Here is a 25,840-nt window from a genome sequence, read left to right on the forward strand (position 1 = left end):
AATGAGATTCAGTCCATGCACACTGGTATTCAAGTCAAGTAACTATTTTTGAGCACATAACATATTTCCGAATTGCAGGTAACAACATCACCCTAGATCAGTATTATTTCTTTTGTATTAAGTCTTCAATAATTTATGATTTTTATATTATGCAGGTGACATCCACAAGACAATTCACTTCTTCATTTCAGATGACAAGCAACATGACACACATTTTGTTCAACACTGTTTTCTGAAACATGCAGAATGGCTAAAGCAATTTGGTCTAAACATAAGGCGTCATTGGGTATGGTCTGATGGAGTAGCTTCACAATTCAAAGCAAGAAGACCATTCTATTTCCTTGCTAGGTATACCATATTCTAACAAACATTACCTTCAATATAGAGACTATAATATTGGCATTAAAGTTGTAAGAAAATGCTTGGCTAACATCAATAATATTATAATACGTGTTTTTTTTTGTAATTTTATCGTGCCAAGAGTATATTAATCTTCTTCTATCCATTGAATAAAATGAAGATACAGTGTTTTTATGGGATGGAAAATGTCTTGGAACTTTTTTGGATCCGGCCATGGTAAAGGAGAACATGACAGTGCGGGAGCAGTGATAAAAAGGTCTTTAACTCAATACCAATTGCAACCAAACTGCCCAAAGATAGACTGTGCTACAGATGTTGTGGCATTATTGAGACGGACCTTGTCAGATGATGCTACAGCCACCTATGCATCCCACGCCCGTTATGTAAGCATGATTTTTTGGGGGATGTTGAAAGTGGAAAAAATTGGGATGTGAAGGCTGTAAAAAATACCCGCTCAATGCACTCTGTTTTTGCATATTTAGAGCATGATACAACTGCTTTGAGAACACGGTCACTGTCTTGTTTCTGTAGTGCATGTAAACAGGAAAAGTGGAGGAGATGTGTGAGCAAGTCACACGTTCCTTTCTGGACATACCTTATTTTGGAGCCTACAGAAGAAGGGGAAGACGATGATGACGAAATAAATGAGGATGCAGCGTATGAAGGACACTATGACACCCTCAGTCAAGCTCTTATTGTTGGTGATAATTTTGTTGTTCGCACCAAATGACAATGAAGAAAAAGTGGATTTCTATATTGTGAATGCATTGTAGCTATTGAGAAGTTTCATTTAGACGCTGAAGATGATTGGGGCAATATCATTGGGCAAGGATCCTATGATATCAAAGGGTTTTACTATTGTATGATAAATGAGAAGACCTACGAGCTTTTGGACAAAAAGCCAGAGGTGTTCATATATTCACATCTTGTTCGGGCAATCAAAATCCCCATGATATCCCATCCGAGCAACTCAAAACTATACCTTTAGACCTTCATTTAGCTCTATACTATTTTTTATCAACTCATATTGAGTGTTGGTCCTAATTCCTTGAAACCATTTTCTATTTAGATAACTAACATAGTGTTGAGAATTTTTTTACAAAAGTCTCCAAAAGCCACAAAAGTGGCTGATTTTTTACAGGACTAGTGTGAAGCAGACACTTTCCTTTCTCAGCCAAGTGAGAATAGCAGAATGCATGGTATGCATGTTAACAAGGCAATAGAACAACATGGCTTGAGCGATTGTGATCATGAATTTTTACACCACAAGCATTGCACACATCAATGAGAACAACACTATGTCCAGGAGCTGAAACTCATGCAGGCAAGACTATGGTTTCAGGTAGCATTGGTTGACTAATCATGTCTATCACAAACATGACACAGAGACCAAAGGTTTCCTCACACTCCAAGCATTTGGATAATTCTTCCTGTAGGCAAGAGACCTCTGTTATCAGACAATGTCAAACAGGTATAAAATCGGTATGAATGCTTGAAGATCGGTATAATAATGTTATCATACCGGTATGATTACATTCTGCCGGTCTGATGTTATCCCACCGGTATGATGTTATTATACTGGATAGTATAACATCATACCAGTAGGATAACATCTGGTAACATCAAACCAGTAGGATAACATTATACCGGAAGGATAACATCAAAGCGGTTGGATTTTATTATATCGTTAGGGTGTAATCATACCGGTCGGATCTAACCATACCGATCGGATGTAACCATACCAGTAGGATATAATCATACGGGTAGGATATAACCATAGCGGTAAAATGTAATCATACCGGTGGGATATAATCCTACCGGTATGATAACATCATACCGGTATTGTCATCTACCCTTACCGAATTGATGTTATTGTCATACTATTATGTTTTTTTAGTATTCGATTTTGTGGTACCACATTCTACCCATCCCGGTATGATAGAGCCATAATACCGGTATTGTAAAACTTATAATACCATTTTCACTATTAGAGTTTCAGTACAATATGGTTATTATAATCATACCGTTACTTTAGTGTTAAACTACTGTTTTGTTTTGTTACTATATTGGTATTATTTTGTTGTTATACCTGTATTATGTTGCTTTCATACCGTTATTGTGATCATTGATAGAACTTATACATGTTCACCAATAGAATACCAATACCGGTATTGCAATCGGTACTTTGCAGGTATGTTACTATTATTTATAGTAATCAATCTACTTTATAGGTATTATTGTGTAATCATTCCACAACATTATATAGACTATAGTACTAATTGTACATCCAAACCATTACTTTGCAGGTATTATACTACAATCAGATGGAGTTAAAAGCATACCTGTGCCTGCTGTAGGGTGGATTTTGCTTGGTCAAATTTTTCTTGGAGGTTGTCAAACAAGCATGTTGGTACATTGGCATCGTCAAGGAAGTGCATTTTTGGATGGTGTCAAGGGCACCCTCGCAACGGTACACATTAGCAACAGATTTGACCACAGAATCCTTAGCCTTCTGACACTCGGCTGATACATTGTCATGAGTTTTTCTAACCTCAACAAGTAGTTCTTGCAAGGAAGTGGATACTTCAACACTTAACGCAGATTGAGTAGTCACAAAAAGCCCACTTCCGGCTGGTGTACTTCTGGATGGGGTATTTACTAACAAGATGGCAGAACCACTTGGGGTTCCTGTGGATACTTGGGAAGTATCTAACTTCCATTTTTCTCTTTTCCCTTCTAAGTGACCTTCATTAGTCACATTCTTCACCACCTCAGATGCAAACTCAGCCCACTTTACCGGATCTGTGCATACGAAATAAACATATCCACGTGCAAACTTGACTCCCATCAGATAGTTTGGTGGTTTGGATTGATACACCTGCTTGTAGAGCTTGTAGAGTGCCTTGTAGTGATCCGGCCTTGCTGTTTTCATCGGCACTTTTTTCTCCTTCACTGGAAGACACGTGAAAACTTTCATCCAGTTGGATATGGGCACATCTGCATCTGTCAACTTCCTAACATCTTTCCCCTCAAGACTTAACCCTTATTCCCTGTGAAAATCCTCCTTTGTCGTGTAGAATGCCTTTAATGGCACCTCCACATCCTTGAGGTGAACAAAGCGGCTGATTTTGGGAGGAGGCTGTAACTTCTGTCTTCGAAAAGAATAAATCCATATTTATTACTCAATATATCCACACCTCAATACTCTACTACACATACAGGTCTGCTGTACACAACACAGAGAGAGACAGAGAGAGGTGACATACCTTCGTGGGAGAATGTCGGGTCTTTGTGGGGACACCTGTCGAGCTGCATTCCTTGGGCTCTTTCTTAGGTTTCTATCCATAGCGAAGGATAAGAAGCATGCACACGGGGATGTAGAGTGAGCTAAGAAAGGCACAAAAGGAGAAAGTCACAGAGATATGGAGAAGTACAATCATGCAAACATCCGACTGATAATTTGTCTGACGTGGGCTCCACACGGGTTTTTGAATCCTCCACACGATTATTAATATTTTGTATCCTCCACACGATTATTTGTTTCAAACAATTCTTTCCCATAACACCAGTTTCATACCCCCTAAATTTTAAGCCTCCAAAAGCAACTTTCAACCGGTTAAAACCGGGCCACCTATTCATGCATCCACCCCACACAGACAGGTTGGAGGGGGAGAGAAGACACACATTGTGTGCCCCATTTCTTTCTTCTCTCTCCCATGCACTTAGGCACAATACACACTCTACTTTGTGTTAGTGGCTCACACAAGTGTATAGCTGTACACTTAGGGTTATTAGCAGTTAGTGATGGGCGGTCGGCCACATGACCATTAAACCTAACATTCTCCCACTTAGTGGCCAATGTGGGAGACCATAAGAATGGAAGAGAACCACACTTCACCCAATGCCCATCAACTCACGACAGTGCTGAAACTGATGGCTGGTGAGACGTTTAGTGAGTGCATTTGCTGTGTTCTCTGACGTCACTAAGTCAAGGGTTTTGTTTTCTAGGCATTCACAACTGAAGTGATAATGGACATCAATGTGAATGAAACATTGTATTGTTAGCCAAGGCAATAGTTCTCTGACTGTCATAATGAATAACTGGTGTACACTGCCCCAATCCAAGATGATTTTTCACTAGGCGAGCAAGCCAAATAGCTTTTTTGCATGCCTCAATCAATGCAACATACTCTGCCTCTATGGTAGAAATGGATGTATAGTCTTGAAGAACGGATCTCAAAGAAATAGCAGAACCAGCAAAGATTGCAAATCCAACTTGTTGTTGATTTAGGACAACTGTCAACACAGCCTGCATAGTCACTATCTACAAATCCCTAAATGGATGACTCTCCATGACCATAGCAGAACTGTCTCTATTCGCAGTGCCACTCAAGTATCTAAGAATCAACTTGACAGCATCCCAATTCTTTTTACCGAGGTTAGACATAAATCTGCTGACAACTCCCACTGCATGTGCAATGTCAGGTCTTGTAGCCACCATGGCATACATGAGACTACCACAAGATGAAGCATAAGGAGCCTTAAACATTGCACCTTTTTCATCAGCAAATTTGGGACAGTCGTTCTTGCTAAGTTTCAAATACTCAAACAATGGAGTGACTCAAATCCTTCCCCTTCTACATGTTGAAACAAGGAAGAACCTTGTGCACATACTCTTTTTGAGAAAGGTACAACAACCTCTTCTTACTGTCACAATGAGTAATGCGCATACCCAAAATGTGATTGGATTCACTCAAATCTTTCATGTCAAATTGACTTTTCAGCTTGGTTTTCAAGTCAGCAATGTACTTCTTGCAATGACCAGCAATAAGCATGTCATCTAAATAAAGGATAAGCATAATAAGTTGTCCATTGGGTTGTCTTTTCACGTAAAGACATGGATCCTCATTATTGCGCATATAGACTAGGGAACACATAAACGCATCAAACTTTTGATACCATTGTCTGGATGATTGCTTCAAGCCATAGAGGCTTTTCAAAAGCTTACAGACCAAATGTTCCTTGCCCTTTAGCACAAACCCTTCAGGTTGCTGCATATAAATCTCTTCCTTGAGATCATCATGTAAGGAAGTTGTAATGACATCCATTTGATCAAGCTCCATATATTCAAGTGGCAACCAGAGCAAGCAACATTCTCAATGTGGTCATCTTGACCACTGGAGAAATGATTTCCTGGAAATCGTCACCATATTCTTGCTTGAAATATTTGGCCACTAAACAAGCTTTGTAATTGTCAATCTTCTTCTTGTAAAACCATTTACAAGGCAACGCTTTCCTAATTTTTGGCAACAAAAAAAGTTCCCATGTTTTGTTCTTTGCAATACTGGATAGCTCCCTCTTCATAGCATGTTGCCATTGAACCTTATCATTGGCTAGCATAGCCTCTTTGTAACAAGAAGGCTCACCACTATCTGTCAGCAAAACAAAATGCACGCCTGGAACAAAATGTTCTGGCGAATATGAGACTCTTTGAGATCTCCGCAGCTGATCAAAACTCATGTACTAGCCTGTGTAGTAAGTGGCTCGGGAGTTGTCTGAACAGGAGGTGATACATAAAAAAACGTCACTTTCCTTCATTCAACCTCTTTCAATGGCTGTCTATGCATCTTAGCCTCATTAAAGACAACATCACTGCTACGGATTACTGATCGACATTCTGGATCCCATAAATAATAGACAGATTGACCATCTACACCATAGCCAATGAAGATGCATTTTCTGAACTTAGGATCTAGCTTAGCACGCAACTCCTTGGGTACATGTGCATAAGCTTAATAGCCAAATGTGTGGAGTTTTTCATAAGACAATTTATGTCCTGACCATAACTTCAAAGGTATACAAAACTGTAATGAAGCATGTGGTGATATTTTGATCAAGTACACGGCTATGTATAATGCTTCAACCCAAAACTCTTGCAGTAAATTAGCCTGTGATAGCATAGACATAATCTGCTCTTGGATGGTTCTATTCATTTGTTCCATAACACCATTTTGTGCAGGGGTATAAGGAGCTATAAACTCATGCTTAATTCCCCTACTTGAATAAAAGTCTATAAACTCTTTGAAGACATATTATCCACCATTGTCTCATTGCAAAGCTTTCAACTTATGTTTAGACTGAGTTTCAACACCAGATAACTTACTTCTTGAAGCAAAAAAAGGTCTCATCTTTAGACTTCATGGCATAGACCCAAACATGCCGTGTTGCATTGTCAATGAATATAACATAATAGGATGCACCACCATGGGATTTAGAAGGAATAGGTCCACATAGATCACTGTGCACAAGATCTAAGTGTTCTCTTTCTTTGTCAAAAGAATGTGTGCGATGTGTCTGTGTTTTCTTTCCCTATTGACAATGCTCACAAAAGGGAAAATAAAAAAATGACAAAGACGGTAAGTAGCCCAAACGAGAGAGTGTCTCCATTCCCTTCTTTGACATATGTCATAGCCGACTATGCCACAAAGAAATGGTTGGCACCCTAGTTACAGAAAGAACATTGTTTTTATCAAATACATAAAGAGGATTAAGTGTACCAACTTTAGAACCATGGGCTATAATAAAATGACCCTTTGCAACATGCCAAGATTGCTGATGAAAAGTGACTTTGTAACCCAAGTCATCAAGACGTCCAACCGAAATCAGATTGCCTGTCAAGGCTGGAACATGATGCACATTATGGATGATAAACTTCACCCCATTTTCCATAACCATGGCAATATCACCTACACCAACAATGTCATGAGAGTAACTGTCACTAAGTGTAATAGAGCCAATGGTTTCCTCGTATGTAGTAAATCAATGCCTATAAGGTGTGACATGCAATGAAGCACCCAAATCAAGAATCCATGTATGGGATACTTCACCACTAACAAGGAGTTCATCTAGGAGTTTCTTGTGCATCATAAAAGACATCATTATTTTCAGTCAACATATTAATGTCTTGCGCATCACTGTCATATTGAAGTATGTTCAACTCTTCAATCTTAACCAAAGTCGTTGGTTTCTCCTCTTTATCATCATGATCGTTGCCTTTACCTTTGCCCTTCTATTTGTCATGCTTCCAAGCTAAGCATAACAATCCTTCTTTATGTGACCAAGGTTATCACAATAATGGCATTGAACATTGCGGCGACCACGAGACTTTGATCTACCCTTTGATGCATCTCTATTGCCCTCTTTCTTGGACTCACATTCACTATGAAAATCTATAACTGTTTACCGCGGTCTTTTACCACGTTTTGTAAGAGAAGGTCCAAATTCAGCTAAAGATGGAAGAGAGAGGAGAATAGGGGGGAGGGGGAGGGGGGGTTGTATTTTAAATTATTATAAGTTTTTGCAATTATTACCGTGGTATTTACCTCAGTTATTGTAGTTAATATTACCGTGTTTATTTTCGTGGGGAGGCTTAGCGCCTAAACTTTTAAAATTCTGGCTTAAACCTCACCGCCCCGCTCCTCCCCCCCCCCCCCTTCTTCAAATTTTGGTGTTTCCCTCCTCTCAATAAAAATTAAAGAATATTATATGAAATTTTCAGATTTAGGAAAAAAAGATATGAAAGCATGAAACAATAGTTAGCTATTTAGGATTACACTTGATTACAGCTAAACTAATCAATCCACCCTTCAGCCATACATGCCTCTGGTTGAGACCATAGCCACACAAATCTTTGAGAGTCTTTAAAAACCTCTCTAAGAAGAACATCCATCGTGCATGCACTACTCCACATATAGTGATCTCCTCCACCACGTGAAACAAGAGGTGGATTTGACTAAGAAGGACCGATCAAGGAAATGCATCATCAATGGCACACAAAGTTTTTGTTGCAAGTATTTGAGCAGCAGGGAAAGCATCTATTTTAATTTCCTTGGAGCTCACAAATCTGCAAGAAAACACACAAGGATACACTAAGTGCTAGTTGAGATTGTTGTGTACATTAAAAAAATGTAGTTGAATGGAGTCTTGTGGTGTACCTTACTAGCTCTCCAAGTTTGAAAATAGCATTCCTGACTTTCTTGCCCCGACATATGTGCATACTCACCGACAGAATGAACTACAATGCAAATTAGGGGAAGGGAAAGTGAGAAAAATTCATACACACAAACTATAGATACAATAGGGAGGGGGACATTACGTGAAGCATCTTGTGCCAATCATGGGACTTCAACCCATACAATTGAATGCTTCCACCCTTCTTTGCTTTTGTGAAAGCTCCCTTTAGCGACCTCATTTAACGTGTTGGTGTGCAAATAGAAGCAATGGTACCCTTCACTTCATCGAATCCTTCTTTGGCTAGCATCCATGGTACTTTAGGAAGAACAATATTTCCATTGGGGGCACGGCGTGGAGTAGCACAGGTGGGGAGACATTTCAATAGACTCAAATCCTCCTTTGCACCCAATGAGTCCTTCTTGCCAATAATATGGTCCCATAGTGTTTGGGCTACAATCTTGAATATGTGCATGGGATCCAAGAGGTGTTGTATTTTTAAGTCCTTCCAATATGAAAGCCTTAGAAATATGGAATACCTTGACATACCTTTTGGTGGAGGACATGGAGCCGGAATGTTATTGTAGTGTTCTTCCCAAATGGTTGCCCAATTTTCCATTGTGAGCTTTAGAGGTGTCTTCCCATTTGTTGGAGCCTTGTGCTTGCTATGACCTTGGGGTAAGAAATGATGTTTGTTTGGATAGATTACCTTGCGCAAGGCATCGGGCCTCTTTGTCAGCAATGATGACCCGCAAGTAGGACATGCATTGTGACCCGATGTGGAAAACCCTACATACATACCATATTGTTAGAGAGATAGAGGGCTAAAGGGAGAGAGAGAGATAGAGATAAAGAGGAGAAAAGATATATCAGAAATCTCTCCAAGCCCAGAATAGTCATGCATAGTACACATAAGGATTCCCCTCACAATGGCTTCTCTCTTCCCCTTTGCAAGTGAGGCATCTACAACAGGAATGCCTCTCCATAACTCCTCCGACTCCTTGATGAGGGGCTCGAGGTAGACATCAATATTTGGCACTTTGTACTTCCCTTGCACAAGCAAGGAAAGAAGTATATTTCCCTTCTTGGTTATCTCCCATGGTGAAATATTGTAGTTGACAATCACCACAGGCCAAGTGCTCCATGAAGTATAGACTTAGTTCCAAAAGGGTTGACACCATCACTTGCTAAGAAAACCAAGCCTCAAGTGTCGCGGATCCAACCCAAACTCTGGCCATTAAGTTTCGGATGTGCCTCCATGTAGGTGAATCAACTGGGACACACATCATTCCATCATTTGAGCGCCTTCTTTTCAACATGTGTTGAATGCGAGGAATTAAAGGAAAATGTCGCAATACCTTGTGGGGTAGGTGTTCCCCCCTCACCCGGGTCTTGTATCGTGCTTTCCCACACACGAGACATGAGGTAGCATGTGCGTGCTCATTGAAGTATAGCATGTAATTGCTGGCGCACGCATGGATGCGCTCATACTCCACGTGCTCCATTCCAAGTGTGGTGACATACGATCTAGCTGGTTGACGATCTGGAGGCATGTGGTAATCTTTTGGAAACATTCTTCCCATCAAACTACAACAAACAGGTGAATTAATACAATTGCAAGAAGGCGGTACCAAAAAACAAGGTAGAGAGATGTATAAAAAGTCATATTTCAAACTTACCCAAGGAATGCATCGACAATTGCATTTCTCCAACTGAATTTTTCTTGCAAGTTGAGGACTTTCAATGATGCGTGGAGCACCAAGTACTATGCACCATCGTAAAAAGGTGTTCGAGCACTCACCATCAATTTGTCCCTCGTTGTCAGTGTCTGTTGAGTGCATGACTGGCAATCCTCCTCGTACACGTTGTATTCATGAGCGAGTAGCTCATCACAAATGTCAAACATGTTCTCATCCTCTCTCTCAAAGTGTGACTGAGAGGGAAAGAAGTTGTCGAAGTAGAGCTTATGGGAGGATCACCATGCGGTGCACTCAATTCGTCCAATAGCTCTTGTCTCTGCCGTTCGGCTTTGCGTGCCAGTGCACCACCACCAAACACAGACCAATAGGGCACCTCCTCAAGGGAGGGATGAGTGGTGTTCTCATCTCTCCGAGTGCTTTTTCGAGGATTCCAAAGCCCTTGGTTCTCCACGTGCTCCAATGCAATGCGCCTCAAGCAAGGGATTGCCCTTTTTCACTTGGCACAAGGAGAAGAGAGTTTTTCCTTAAGCCACCCAGGGGGGCCACAATTATCCCAGCCAACGTCTTGCACATGCGACAAATTTTTTATTTAGTCATATGTACCCTAAGAAATAAATTCTTAATTAAACAAATTTGTATATTTTAAGAAAAAAAGACTATAAATTCAAAGAGAATAAAGTGTAATGAGTGCTATAATTTTTTAAAAATAAATTACAACCAGTGTGCGCACTAAATGGGTTAATTTTTTAATTGCAAATATCTAAAAGTATTTAAAAAATGCACTTAAGAAAATGTAAATGTACTAAAAAAAAAGTACTCATAAAAAAAATAAAAGTCTTCATAAAAAAACTCAAAAGGCTAAGAAATAAAATTATTGATATCTAAGGGTAGAGGGGGTGTTTTGGTACCCTCCCCAGCCTCGGATACGTTTGTATCCATTTGAAATGATGTTGCACGACAATAATCGTGGTAATAGCGTAGTAATGCCTAACGCTTAAAAAAGGAAGAAGTGCCGCATTTTTGCAGCATACCCTACCTTCTTCCTCTCTGCCATCACGCCTGCTTCAAGCTCCCACCCCTCTATATCTCCCACACCCTCACTCTCTTTGGTCCCTTGTCAATCTCTCTCCACCTTCTCCCTCACACAAACACAACAACACGTACACACACACACACACACACACACACACACACACACACACACACACACACACACACACACATTCGGTTCAAGGAGGAGCTTTGGTTCGTTTGCGACGACTTCCTCGAAAGGAAGTTTACCGCGTTTGACTTTGGAAGCTCAACCTAGCAAGCAACCTTTCAACAACCTAAGGTAGTTTTGCCCCCTCCCTTTCCCTAATGGCTTCTACTCCACATACACACACATACAAACACGCATACACACACACATACAAATATGCACATGCGCACACACACACACACACACACACATTTACATTCATAAATGAAGAAACAAAGCAAGAGAGAGAGAGAGAGAGAGAGAGAGAGAGAGAGAGAGAGAGAGAGAGAGAGAGAGAGAGAGAGAGAGAGAGAGAGAGATACCTCATTCATTTGACATAGGTTTATTAGTGCCATAGATTCAATCTGTTTGCACGTTGTTGTAATTTGTAATCTTTGTTTGCAAATGAATGTGCATGGTAGATTTATTAGGAAATTGATTATGAGAGAGAGAGAGAGAGAGAGAGAGAGAGAGAGAGAGAGAGAGAGAGAGAGAGAGAGAGAGAGAGAGAGGGGGGGGGGGGGGGGGGGGGGGGGGGGGGGGGGGGGGGGGGGGGGGAAAGTGGGAGAGAAAGAGAGCGAGAGAGATAGATAGAGAGAGAGAAAGAGATAGAGAAGGAGAGAGAGATAGATAGAGAGCGAGAGAGATAGATAGAGAGAGAGAAAGAGATAGAGAAGGAGAGAGAGAGAGAGAGAGAGAGAGAGAGAGAGAGAGAGAAGTGGGAGAAATAGGGAGATAAAGAGCAATGGTTGTAAGCAAACAAACCATTTTATGGTGTGCACCGTGCGGGTATGCTTTGGCTTCTATAGAGTGCTATGAAAAAGATCTTCTTTATGTGAAGCCGATGGAATTTAGAAATTACTTTCTACTCCCTTCTCCTTAGCTTCTCTATCTTTCTTTCTCTCTCTTCCTATCTATTTCTCCCCATGGAATATGCATTAGGCTGGACAGCTTTCAATGGTACCGCACCTCAGTATGGAGGCAAGCATGCAATGTGCAAAGTAATCCCTCGAACAAGGAGCTGCTGGGCAAGAAGCACAATAAAGAGGCTCTTCTTCATAGCACTCTACAAATCAAGAGCACTCTCGCATTGCGCACAACACAAAACGATGAATACATTTACAACCATATCTCTTTATCTTTACTCAAAATGATGGCTATATTTATGTAATTGTATATATATTTATGTTTACATATATATTTGTTTATGCATGTATATAGGCACTAAGTACAAGAGCATAGCACCTGAAGGTTAGAAGCTTCCTCTTGGGTATAGTCCTTTTTTAATCATGGCATTGCGATCATTGATCCACTCATGCATGGATTACGACAACGTACCTTTGGTTTTACCTTGGTTGAGATTGTGATGATATCTAAAAAGGTTCCACTTGACCTTTGGCACTACTAGCCTCTACTTAGGTCTACTAGTATGTATATGTATCTATGTGCTTGGGTGCTAATATACTTCTATACGTATTATTTATGAGTGAGTAGGGGGGAAAGCTAAATCTCATATTGCTCTTTGTAATGTAGATGTCAGACGAGAGACCACCTGGTGGGGAGCGGCCATCTAGCTCTTCTTTTGGCTGGTTCACATCCAGGTGGGCTCCCACCCGGGGTGGACATTGCCTCCAATGGACCCGAGTCTTGAGGAGGTGAGAACAAACAAAGAAATAAAGATTATTCTTGGTTAGTTAATCCTAACCCATAAGTGTCATCAGTTTATTTTTGTTATTTGCACGCATGGCCATCCTACACCTACTCTACTCAGGTTCCTCCATCGATCGTAGATCCAAACCTACAGCGGGCTCTCTCTTTACAAAACCAGTACCTCCGTTCGACGGAGGGTTTGTTTGGCCGCTACACTCCACAGCAACTTGCGACCTAAGGTCTTCCTCCACATTCCACACCATGGGGGTGTCAGGGTGGGACTCCTTACATCGAGAGCCTCGACTGACGGCACCTCAATCTACGGCCCCTTCTTATCGTCCTACTCTCCTTCCATCATAGGCTCCCATGCCACTCCATTCCACTCCTGCTATGCCAGAACATCGTCGACGCACTTCTTGTAGCGGTGCGCGTCGCCACTTACTCAAGACAGCAAGCACCAAGAGAGATGAAGCGGCGGGAGATCTTGTGGCTTTTCTGATCCCCTGTTTCAGATAGATCTTCTGTTTCAGAGCGTTCCGCCTCTGATGCAGAGGACGAGGATACTGACGCACCCGTGTTAGACATGCATGGATGCTACTACGAGGTTAAATATGGTGGCGAGGTGGACTTCGGTACAACACAGGGCAGGACATTTCGATGCTATCTTCAGATTCTTATACATTTGACTTATAAGAACTGTTTTGTAAAGTCTAGAGACCAATTTCCCGATCATGCACACTACATCAAGGACGTGCTACATGCTATATTTCTAAATGCTCCCGATCAACGGTTTTGACAACAGTGGTTGGAGTGCTACATAAAAACATTTTTGAAAAACAAGCAATCTAGTGTACGGCGCGCAGCAGCCAACTAGGTTAGAGATCCAGAGAGGATCTATCGCAGTGTGGCAAGGTGGCCAATGCGGAGTGGGAATGGGAAATGCAAGAAAAGAGTGATGAGGCTGCGGCAGGCTCATCCTATAGACAACAACGCGAAGCTCGTGCTAGACAAACTCCCATGCACTATGGCTCGGGAGGCAAAGCATCCTGGAAGGACAAATATGTAATAGTGATTAAATTACAACCTAAAATGGTGATTATAAAGATTATAGTTGATGATTTGCTATTGTTATTGCTAACTTAGGAAAATATCACTCTTACTCGACCAACCAGAGAGATGGTCAAGTATCGGGAGCGACATACAAAATTTGATACTTGGCAATGGTTGTTCGAGAACAACCACATCTCTCTCGAGCAATTCAATGCAATGGTTGGATCACTACAAGCGATAAGTTTAAACAAATAATTTTGTATTTTGTATCAATTTTTTTGATTTGTTGATAATTGTTTAATTTTCTTTTGGTTTATGTAGAGTCAAGGTGATCAAACATACGTGCCTCTGGAAGACGACGAGATCAAAGAGGATTAGATAGAAAATATTTGTCCAAACTTTTGTAAAGTCTCAATGTGGCACAATGTATATACAACTATTTTCATTTTATTTGTAACTTTTTTAAATAGTTGATCTTCTGCACATTAAATTGTCAAGGTAAAGTAAATTCAATTTCAATTCTTTGTTTTTTTGTTATACTCTTTAAAAAAACAATTGATGTTTCATTGTTTTATGCAGATAAAAAATAAAGGTGCTCATTTGGGCCACCCAAAATCAAATGAGCACTTTTATTTTTGAATAGGCGTTTAACGGTACTTAGCGCGGTAATATAAACGGCAATTGATGCGATAATAGCTGCGGGTATATTACAGCAGCTAGTATCGTGATTATTGCTTTCAAACCACTACGGCAGTATGAGCCACAGTGATTGCCACGTACGCAATATTTTCTCTTTCCATTTTCCTTTGTTTTTTGGCGGCAATGCTAGCAGTTATAGACTACCCCTCTTATAGTGGTTTCCAAGAACAACCCTTACGTTGCTTGTCATCCCTTTGCACATAATGAGCATTGCCATAATGCGAGCTAGTCACGGTCTTTCGACGCATCCCCTCTGACAAAAGTGCACTAGTAACATCATCGTATTTTAGCATACCTTTAGGAGCAGAGTTACTAACACCTGTGAAAAAGATATCCCAAGAGGGTGGCAACACTAACAAAAGCAAAAAGGTTGCTTTCATCTCATCATCAATGGTCATGCATTGTGAACAAATTTGAAAAAAAAGAGAATCAAAATCATTGATATGGCTGGCAACACTAGCGGACTCCTTCATACGAAGGTTGAAAAGTTTTTGCATCATGAAAATCTGAATGTTGCTCGTATCCTTTTCGTAAGTGTCACATAATTTTTGAAAAAAAGCATGAGCGACTAACACTAAAAAGTACACAGAGTCACGAAGGTGCAGTCTAATCGTGGACCTACATAGCTCATCAAGCTTCTCCCACTAAAACTGAGTCATGTGCATATCTTTAGTTCTAACCGCATAGGCAATAGGCAACTTTTTCTTCTTTTGGACAAGCACATCATGCAATTGGTTCTTCCAAAGTTGAAAATTAGTGCCATCAAACTTCTTTATGTCATAATTTTTGTGGTCTTTGCTAGTAGACATGGTGACAAAACTACAAAAGATTTTGGGAAAATTGTAGAAGAGTCTCCTTTGTATTTAGGACTGTGTCAACCAAAATACGAGATAGAATGACCAAGTATGTCACTCACAAAGCATAAAAGAGGGCAATGCCTCTCAAAATCACACTAGATAGAGACCAATTGAGACGCATAAACTGTCAAACTGACCATAGATCGCTAACTCGGCATCAAAATCACCTACACCACTCTATACATGTCCTATGGCGAGGCCTCGTAAGGGATGCTAGCTCCAACTACCTGTATCACCAAAGGTATCTCCACATTTGAGATTACCCCAGATCAATGAAAACCTCACAGTGTTAACCCCCAAAAACATAGGTTATGCAACAAAATGTATAGAAAAGTCTCAGAAATGGCTATCATCCAGACCAAGTCTCAGAAATGGCCGGGACTGTCGTATTAGCCAAAAGATGGCTCCACAAAAGCGTACAATGGTAGTATCTGCAAAGATGTACAAGTCTATCACGACGCTCAAACAGGCACCAAAAGCATGTGCATGCAAAAAAAATATCCCTACTAGGAGTCAAACTGCTCTGAAAAGAGATCAAACATTGTCAAAAGTGCAAACATATGCATGTACGCATAAAAAATTGCTCCTACTGGAACCATAATATTGCAAGCACAAAAACCTATAGCCTATGAGTCGATGTCGATGCCATTGCCGAAGCTGAAATCAAGGCAGAGAAGCACAAAGGAAGCTTACCAAGCTGCTCTATATACCTGTACTTGTAGTCAAAGAAGACAATGTCGTCAAACTCCCACTCTATGTGTGTGTATGAGGCCACTTCAAAAGAGGCTACACACTCCCCAATGAGCCGTGGGCTCTCATAGATGGAAGAGACTGCAACAATGGTACCTATAATGGGTATGGAAGCTCTACAGCACAAACTACAAAAAGAGAGCTAAAAAATGCAGCTCCTAAACCGTAGCTCGAATGAGGTTTTTGATGTCACAAATGTCTCCGAAAGGGGAGTAAAGTCCAAGGACATCTGATGGAAACGCTCTCAAAATGCTGAATTTGATGATGTTGAAGTCGGAACTCTATTTGCACTCTTAAAAGTGCACGCACGTGGAATTGATTTTGGGAATGAAAAAACTCAGATACCACATGAAGGAGAGGACTGGAGAGGACAGCGAAAGATAAAGATGAACACGTGCACCACACACACACACACACCACACCATATCCACACACAGGGTTGGAGGGGAGAGCCAACACACACTGTGTGCCCCCTTTCTTTGTTCTCTATCTTATGCATATAGACACAATACACACTCTACTTTGTGTTAGTGGCTCACACAAGTGTATAGCTGTACACGTAGGGTTAGTAGCAGTTAGTGATGGGTAGTCGGTCACATGGCCATCAGACCTAACAAAAACGGATAGAGTTTCCTTTGCAAAATGAGCCAAAACTCAATGCAAACGGCAAGCCAATAAATTGCATATAACTACAAGAGTGGGACTCAACTTGACCACTAAACCATCAGAGAGCAAACTCCGAATACGCATAAACCATGGTGAGAATCGGGAAAAATCCGGCAAAGTTTTTCCTTAAAACTGAACAAAAACTCAAGTACAATCTTTACCATAAACCATAACACTACTCAATGCCAATGACCGCCTCCATGTTGTTTAACCGCCTCCATGACTCTTTGCCCAAATCTACCAAAAAACTCTCAAACCACAAGCTCTGCATAAGCTGAAATTTCATCTTCAGCTTAGAATTTGTGCACCTAACTTCGAGCACCTGCCATGCTTCCAAAAGTGCATCAAACTCGTACACTATGCAAAAACAAAAACCTGCTATTTTTGTATACAGTCGATTTGAGCTGAATATAAAAAAAACGGTGAGGAAGTTGCAGAAAGGTTCTTCTGCAAAGTTGTAGACCATGTTGAAACAAATGGGCAGTTTGAGGAGAATTCTCAGATCTACATTCTATAAGGAGAAAAAATAATTTAAAAACAGTGTTGTTGTGCACACAATTTTTAGGGTAGCACCTTCACTTACACACAATCTTCCACACTCCTTTCTCAGCCTCCACAAGAGCATACATCACTCTCAATTGAGCTCACAAGCTCCCATTGCATTCTCACAAAGCTTTCAAGCTTTCTTGATTTCTCCACCACCGAGAGTGAGCGAGCTATCACCTCAAAGCTCTCAAAGCCATCATGCTCTCCACGATCACCATGCACTCTGATACCAATTGATGGGGCGCTAATGCGGAGTGTGCAAGAGAGGGAAGCATGCAAGAGAGGGGAGAAGAGAATTGAGCAAGTGGATGAAGCACAATATGTTTGGGTTATTGGAGAGGAGAGTGAGAGAGTGGTCAACTCTCTCCCTTTCTCTCCCTATATTGATTAGGAAAAGAAATATGAGTAAGGGTGGTTTCCCACGGCCATCTGGACTACATCCCAACAATCGTCATCACAAACATGATTCTAAGTATGCATACTACTTAAATTTGTGCACAACAAAAAGAGAACAAGTCTTATAAGACAAAAACATTGTTCATTCAAAAAGAATTTACATTTTCTTACTCTATTGTAGCATTGTAAGCATTAAAAAAACCGGGGGTCCAATTTGGCTAATTTGCATGTCCTTGTGGCCACCCCCCTTTTGCCTTTTTTTGGCCTTGTTTTCACCTCAGGAAACTACAACAACACATATCTTGTTTAAATTCAAGTGTTTATGCACCAATTTAGCTTTGGCTCCTAGGGGGGTGGTGGGGGGGGGGGATTGAAGTACTATGTGGACACTTGAATTCAAGCAGTATCTGAGTTTTATGGTGTCCTAGGTTGTAGACAAGGCCAAAGAAGGCAAAAAGGAGGGTGACCAAATAGGGACCCCTGTTTAGTTGATCTTCATGTCCTTGTGGCCACCCCCCTTTTTGCCTTTCTGGCCCTTGTTTGCACCCTAGGACACTAGGATACCTCAGATATTGATTGAATTCAAGTGTCCACAAAGTACTCCCCTCCCCCCCCCTCTCGTGACAGCGACCCCACTTACAATGAGTTGTTTTGAAAAGTAAAAAGGACACCACTTAGCAAATCACAACACCAAGTTTAGGAATTTTTTAAAATTTTCAAATGTAATTGAAAAGAATGTACAAGATAGAGAGGCAACTCCATATATTTCATTACTTTTGTGAAGATAAAAAGTTACATCATTCATTTGAGAAGCCCATAATTTTCTTAGCCATTTCTTGACATCTCTCTTGCGTGTAAGGCAACTCCCCGGCTAGGAGGAAGTGTGCTATTTCCTGAGGGTCAATTAATCCAAGAGAAGCATCTATCCCTATCTAGGTAAGCACCTTTCCGTAGAAGCCTGTGCCAAATGTAGTGCATACAAGTGATTCCGCATAAGCTCCAAGAGGTGCCTTGTGGTACGAGTTACTTGGACCCATCAAATAGAAGAAGATTGAAGCCTCAAAAGAAAAAAATCATACTATATGTACTTTACGTTTCCTATAGTATACATCCCCTATTTTCATCACGTAGTAATACCAAAAAGTTATCCATGGTGGCACATTTTAATATTTGATTCAATAATCAACATGTACAACGAAGTAATAGTGAAAATCTAGACAGCCTGTCACCTAAACTTTGTACTCTTGGAGCTTGACCTGCTTTCAATTTCACTAACAATATTCTTGTAATTGACACGATTTCTTGACAAATTGATGTTATAAACTTTATGCGCACTACAAAGTCATGAAATTTCTCTTGTTGATAATCACATTAAAAGTGGTTTAACATTTGTACTTTGGTTTAGTCTCCTTTTTTATATATAATCCAATTGTCTATCTTGACTTACATTAACCAAATGAGTGATTTTATTGCTAACCTTTATTTTTAAGAACTTGTTTAGCATTTGACAATTTGACTACTAGCTATTTCTTTGCACCACCCCCAAGTACGTAATTTCTCAATGTTTTCTAAATAATTTTATTCTCTTTAACTTAGTCAGTTCTGATTCATATCTCATTTGATTATATTGTAATACGTTGTTTTAATAAACTACTATGATAATACTTACCCTCTCCACTTCCTTGTAAGTTGTTTTCTTGGTACATATATTTAAGGGCACAAAGTCAAGCAGTTTGCAACAAGGATAATACCATTGGCATGTGAAAAGTTCTAGCACTCCCAATGTTGTGGCTTGTGCTCACACCACTGAATGTAATTTTTGTTGAGAATATTTATTATCAAGCTTCTATACAGTCACAAACAAGAGCTAAGATGCTTTTGGATAGTGAAAAAGGGTTGGTAAGTATTTTGGCACCAAAGCATACTCCAATTTTGTATCAATAGGTAGTAGACGTTTTGTCATCTATGTCTTGTGTAGTCCATTGGTCACTTGCACACATATTTGCCGATTTAGGTAGTGTGTAGATATTCATCTTGGTGTAAAATCATCGATTTCAACATGAGTGTATATGCAGATTTACCAATTTAGGTAGCACAAGTGCAAATTTACCAATTTGAGTAGCACAAAACTAAATGCAAATTTGTCAAATTAAACAACATTAGTGCAAATTTTCCAATTTAGCCAACACGTCTCATTGGTATAGATTTTCCAATTGAGGCAACACCGATTACAAAATCATGCTGCAATGGCTAGCCACCACTGTCCTTAGTATGATTTTGTTACCCCGGTATATAAAATCGAATATATTTTGGATTTGGATTTATATTTGGATTTGGAATATGATTATTTCCTATCACAATAGTGTTTATGAAATTGAACTTAAGATTTATAAAGATTGATTTATTGAACAATGAGTGTACCAATGATATCCCGATTCATTAGAGAATGACATATACTACTTATTCTAGTGGTATGGGACACTAGAATATGTAGTATGCGGATGATGACAGGCATAAGAAATTTTGTTTAATTCTACAATTTTTTCTTTTAATATGTGATATTTCTAACACAAAATACTAACCATTGTTTTTGACAAGTATGGTTTGCAGACTCTTATCTTTATAACTGCGGATAGTTTCTTTATAACGGAGAGGTATGTAATGGAGATTGATATAGTGTTATTTTCTACAACTGCAAGGTGGAAAAAACAGGACCAAGCTATGGGCTATGCAAAAGTATATCACATTCATGTATATTTTATTATTCAAGTGCTCTTTTTATGATCTATGGCCATTTATGTTTGGCCATCTAATGGGTGTATTCATTTTGAGCATTCAAGAAATCTATAAATAAATACGTGCAAGAGGAAATTGCTCACTCTTGCAAGGGGGTTTATTGCTCCTAGTGCCCTCAAGGGGGTAACCTAAGAAATTTTGTGACTATCACGTGAGTGCAGTAGAAGGCATTACTAAATTTCATTTTTTCTCACATTTTTACATACAAAAGGGTATTTTCAAATCAAATTGTTAATTTTTTTTTAAAGATTGATTAGGAAAAGAGTGTATTTTATTTGTTAAAAATTCACAGACAAGGAGTTTTAAAAATATTTCTTGAACACATGTGATATACACAATTAATACATTGTGACCCCCTTGAGCTAGTCTATGTGTTTATTCTTCTCTCCTGTCCTCTCTTCTCTTTCACCATACCGATGTAGCACTCCGCTCTAAGAGGTGCATTTGCACATGATCTCTTTCTCTCTCCCATGTGCAACTTTGATTATGTGCTATGGAATTTGACAGGTATGCAAATTTGTTTATTTCATGGGCTGTAGTTTGTAATTTTTGGTATTTTTTAGGGCTTTTTGTCATCCGGCTCTAGCAATAGTTGGGCACAACACAACAACTTAGGATCTAGGGATCATGGTTTTGGCATGTGAAATCCCTCTTAAGATCTAAAGGGGGGCCAATGCTAGAATAGTCAGGTGTCAGGAAGCTTGTTAGAGCTACCCATGCACGCTGGCAGTGAGTACCATGAGGGAGAGTGGAGGTGCTCAGTGTCTATGTGTGTGTGTGTGTGTGTGTGTGTGTGTGTGTGTAGTAAGATCAAGAGTGCCATATCCAAGCCTCAAGCCTTCTATAATTTGAAACGCATTACAAAAGCTTAGCATATTTCACACCTTTTTTGGTAGGTCACAGTGACACAAAGTTGTTTCTTTGACTAGCCCTTTCTTTGATATTGATTTTTGGTAGCGCCCTTTTAGTTGGATACCCCCTTCAGCTTTGAATGTGTCTAGGGTTTTCCCCCACACTCGTCATCTTTGATATCTCCTTGGATGGATCCACATGTGCTCACTGCTCTAGATAGTCCTTTGTTCTAACCCCATCATCACCATCATCATCATCATATTCATCCTTGTCTTCCTCTTGTTCTTCACTTTTCTCTTCTTCCTTCTCATCCCTCATCTCTTCTCCTTCATCGCCATCAATTGTTCTATTTATTTTGTCTTCTTCATAGTGGCTTGCTTGATCATGAGTTGTAGATTGGCTGCAACAACTTACACTAGTTCATATAACAAGGTCACGCACGTTTCTAAAATAATGCCTCTATATCCTTGCATGCTAGTTCCAGTTCATTGACTTTAATGTGCATGCTTCTTTGATGCTAATTTAATAGGCTTTGTATGTCCCTAGCAACTAGTAAATAGTGGGAACTTGTCCTAGAGGCAGCTTCTATATAGCAGATTTACCAGTAGTACCAATTAATTACTAGTCAATAATTATACTATCACATAGTCAATCAAAACCTAGTACAAGAGCCTATAAATAGATCCTGCTACTTTTATTTTAGAAATCTATCTATCTAGTTGTGGGTCAATTGATCTTTGGTGGAGCTCAATTGTATTACTCATGAGCCATTAGAGCTCTTATACCATCTTGTAACTAAGCACGCAGTGCATTAGAAGAGTAGGCTAACACACAGTAGTGGTTCAAAGCGATGGACCTAAAACAGTTGAAGAAATTGATGATAACTACAATGAAATATGGGATATAAAAATGGATCATTATAGCAAGTACATACATCAAGAAAGGAGATTGGATCGCAAAGAGCAGTCTAGACAGAGAGGAAAAGAATCCGATCATCATAGATCCAAATATGATGAACGATCTAGTGATTTGGAAATGCCATTTCTAACCTTCAAAGGCAACAAAAAGGATGATCTGGATGTTCATATACAGGCCTTTGAAAAAAATGATGATCTGAGGGCTATTGATGTTGATGTTGATGTTGATGTTAATATTGAAGAATATCAATATTGATGAAGATGAATGGGTAGTCGAGCACTTTTCACAAACCCTGAAGGACACAACAAGGAAGTGGCATTATCATGAACCATCATGTACACTATGAACTTATAGGAAGCTAAAGAAGGAATTCTTGCTAGCATATAGCAAAGACCGTGGGGATGAGTACATCCTTTGCAAATTGGATAAGATCAAATAGGGCAAGCTGTCGGAGCTATGTGGAAAAGATTAAGGAATTGACTATGCAACTGAATGAACCACCATTAGAAAAACGCATGCATGCATGGTTTTTGAGCGGGTTCAAAAAGCAAGAACTTAAGAGAACATGAAGGGCTCGCATTAACTCAGAATTTTCACAATCTGGTGCAAAGAGTTATAAAGTTAGAGCAATAGGCTAAGAAAGAGAAGGGCCACAAGGGAAGGGGGAGTTCCAGTGATAGTGAATCATCAATTGAAGATTCTAGTACCACCTCCAATCCTTTGGATACTAAGTTAGAGGACAAGTCCAAGGGTAGGAAGAAGGGAGCATGGGCCAAAAAATTCAAGGCACTATCCAGCAAATATCTCAAATATCTAGGACCAAACACTCATTAGGGAAGGTAGACACTTGGTGCATGAGATGCAAGTCAAAAGACCATGGATGTGATGAGTGTTTCCAATGCAATTACTATAAAGAATTTGGACACCTATGGAGTAATTACAAAATAATAGAGTATGATCTATGATCGGTCAGCATAATGTGCATTCCATAGCACATCACAACACATCGGAGACATGAATCCTAAGCCCTTCAAACAATTAGTGATCCAAGAGATTTTAGGGGGGGAGAGAACAATAGAAAGAGAAGTATGTATGAGAGTAAGACATAGTCTTTGTCTTGATTATGTAAACTGGTACACCACAATGAAGCATAATAACTATGGAGATTTTCATGAGAGATGAGAGAATACGCTTCTTGAGATCAAGTAGCCTTGCTCTATAGCTTGCACATAGGCCTTCTCTATAGTAAAAATCTACATTTTGAGCCCAAAGTTTTGTTTTGGGTAGGTTTCTCAAGCTGTTGTTAGAGATGGCAACATTCTTTTGAGTTATTGAAAAAATGGTCTCACTAGGTCTCTTTATTATTAGAGATTGCATCATTTTTTTTTGAGTTATTAAGAAAAATGGTCTCACTAGGTCTCTTTTAAACAGCTCGTTCTTTTTTTCATCTTTCCTTGAGCTCTTTAATCCTTCTTCTTGCACCTTGAAGCTCCATCTTTCCTTAGGTTCTAAGATTTGTGAGTGTCTTTGGATATACAATGGTTCTCAATTCACATTGAATTAGCACTTCTAAAGGTTGCATCTCCTTGTGACACTTTTAGGTACCAAGACAAACCTTAAATCAACCTTGTAACATTGACCCTTTCACTCTTTTTTATCTCTCTCTTAAAACTAGAAAATTCCAAATAGTGAAAATCATTAGAATTCAATTTCTTGACAAAGATGGATGGCACATGGATAAATGGATGAGGGAGAAATGGAGTTGTGAGAGAGACCCGAGTTGGTGGCATGGTTGACGTTCTAGCTAGGGTGGGTGAAGGGGTTGTGGCATGGATGAAATAGGTTCCCGAGATGGTATGGATGTAGCACCTTTTACTAAACAAGGGCATTTTCGCAATCAAACTTTAATTTATCAAATGCCTACTTGAGAGATGGTGAGCTTGTGTTGCATTGATTTCTTTTAGAGCCTAGATTTCACTTTCCCATATCTTCAAGGTTTAAGGCAGAAGAAAAGAACAAATCCACACTAGAAGAAGGTGTGGAGTCTAATAGGGCCCTCTCTGTTTAGTCAAAATATTTAACAAGCGTATTTGACAGCTTGTTAGTGGATAATAGAGAAACAAAAGAAGTGTTCACATGTCTATGGTTGGAAGGGCACTGGATATCAAGGAGCACCCTTCACAACATATCAAGATGAAAAAGAAAATCTCTTTCTTCACTTAAAGAAGAGACTCAAAAAAAAAGTGGCTTATCTGTATTGTGGTGGGAAACTCGATGGTTTTCCATGTAGAGGGCCAAATATGACCAAATCCAAGCATTGAAAAGTTATGAGCCAAGGACAAGAAGAAAAAGAAAGAGGCTTATCTAGCTTGTCTCGTGAATCTACAAATATAGGAATATGCCTAGATTGAAGCGTGAGGTAAGATTGAATGGGGATTTAAAGCCTTTAGTAGATGCACATTAGGGGAACACTAGAGGGAAAACCCAACTAAATAAAAATCCAAGACATGACTTTCGTTTATAGGTGCAAGGGCTGTCGAGCAACAACATGGTATAAGACAAAGCATTGAGCAAAGAGAGTTGTTATCAAGGATTGTGCTTTGTGAGAGAGGGGGATAGTGTGCCTTTTTGACATTCATCCCAAATCTATCACTAAGCTAAGTGGCTAAGTAGGCTTATACAAGAACCAACCCAAAGACAACATTATGTAGGGATAAGTGTGCACATGCTAGAGGAAAAGTTAGAAAAGGCCACAAGTTTAGAAAGTGCATTCAAATGGGGGTAGAGTACGAAAAGGTCAAGCTCTAGAGCCAACAAGGGCAACTTTGGGCTAACATGGGAACAACTTAGGGTTTAGGGTTCACACCTTCATGTAGTCCTTGCATTTGTTTCTTGATGTTTCTTTTTCACTCTAGCTGAGACTATCAACCCACCTTATTTGTGCATTCCCACAAAAGATTGGGAACAACAAGGGTCTTTTGTGGGAATGCACAAATAAGGTGGGTTGATAGTGTGAGTTAAAGTGAAAAGGAAACATCAAGAAACAAATGCAAGGACCACATGAAGGTGTGAACCCTAAACCCTTGGCCAAGGGATATTGAGATCACATAATGGTAAAAGGTATTAAGCCATTCTAAAGAGACTTGAAATCAACAAAGAAGCTAGACCTTAGGAGATCTAAGGAAGCACACATAAACCTTTCAAAGGATGATGAGCTGGGTAGTAGCATCCGACAGAGACCAATGTGGACTTCTTAGTAAGCCCTTGTTGGGCATACCTTCCCACAAGAGGACTCTAAGAGATCTTGTCTATCAAGAAACCCTTACTTCACATGTCTTTAAAACAACACA

This window comes from Adiantum capillus-veneris, chromosome 1, assembly GCF_014529385.1.
Source record: "Adiantum capillus-veneris isolate H3 chromosome 1, ASM1452938v2, whole genome shotgun sequence".
Lineage (NCBI taxonomy): Eukaryota > Viridiplantae > Streptophyta > Polypodiopsida > Polypodiales > Pteridaceae > Adiantum > Adiantum capillus-veneris.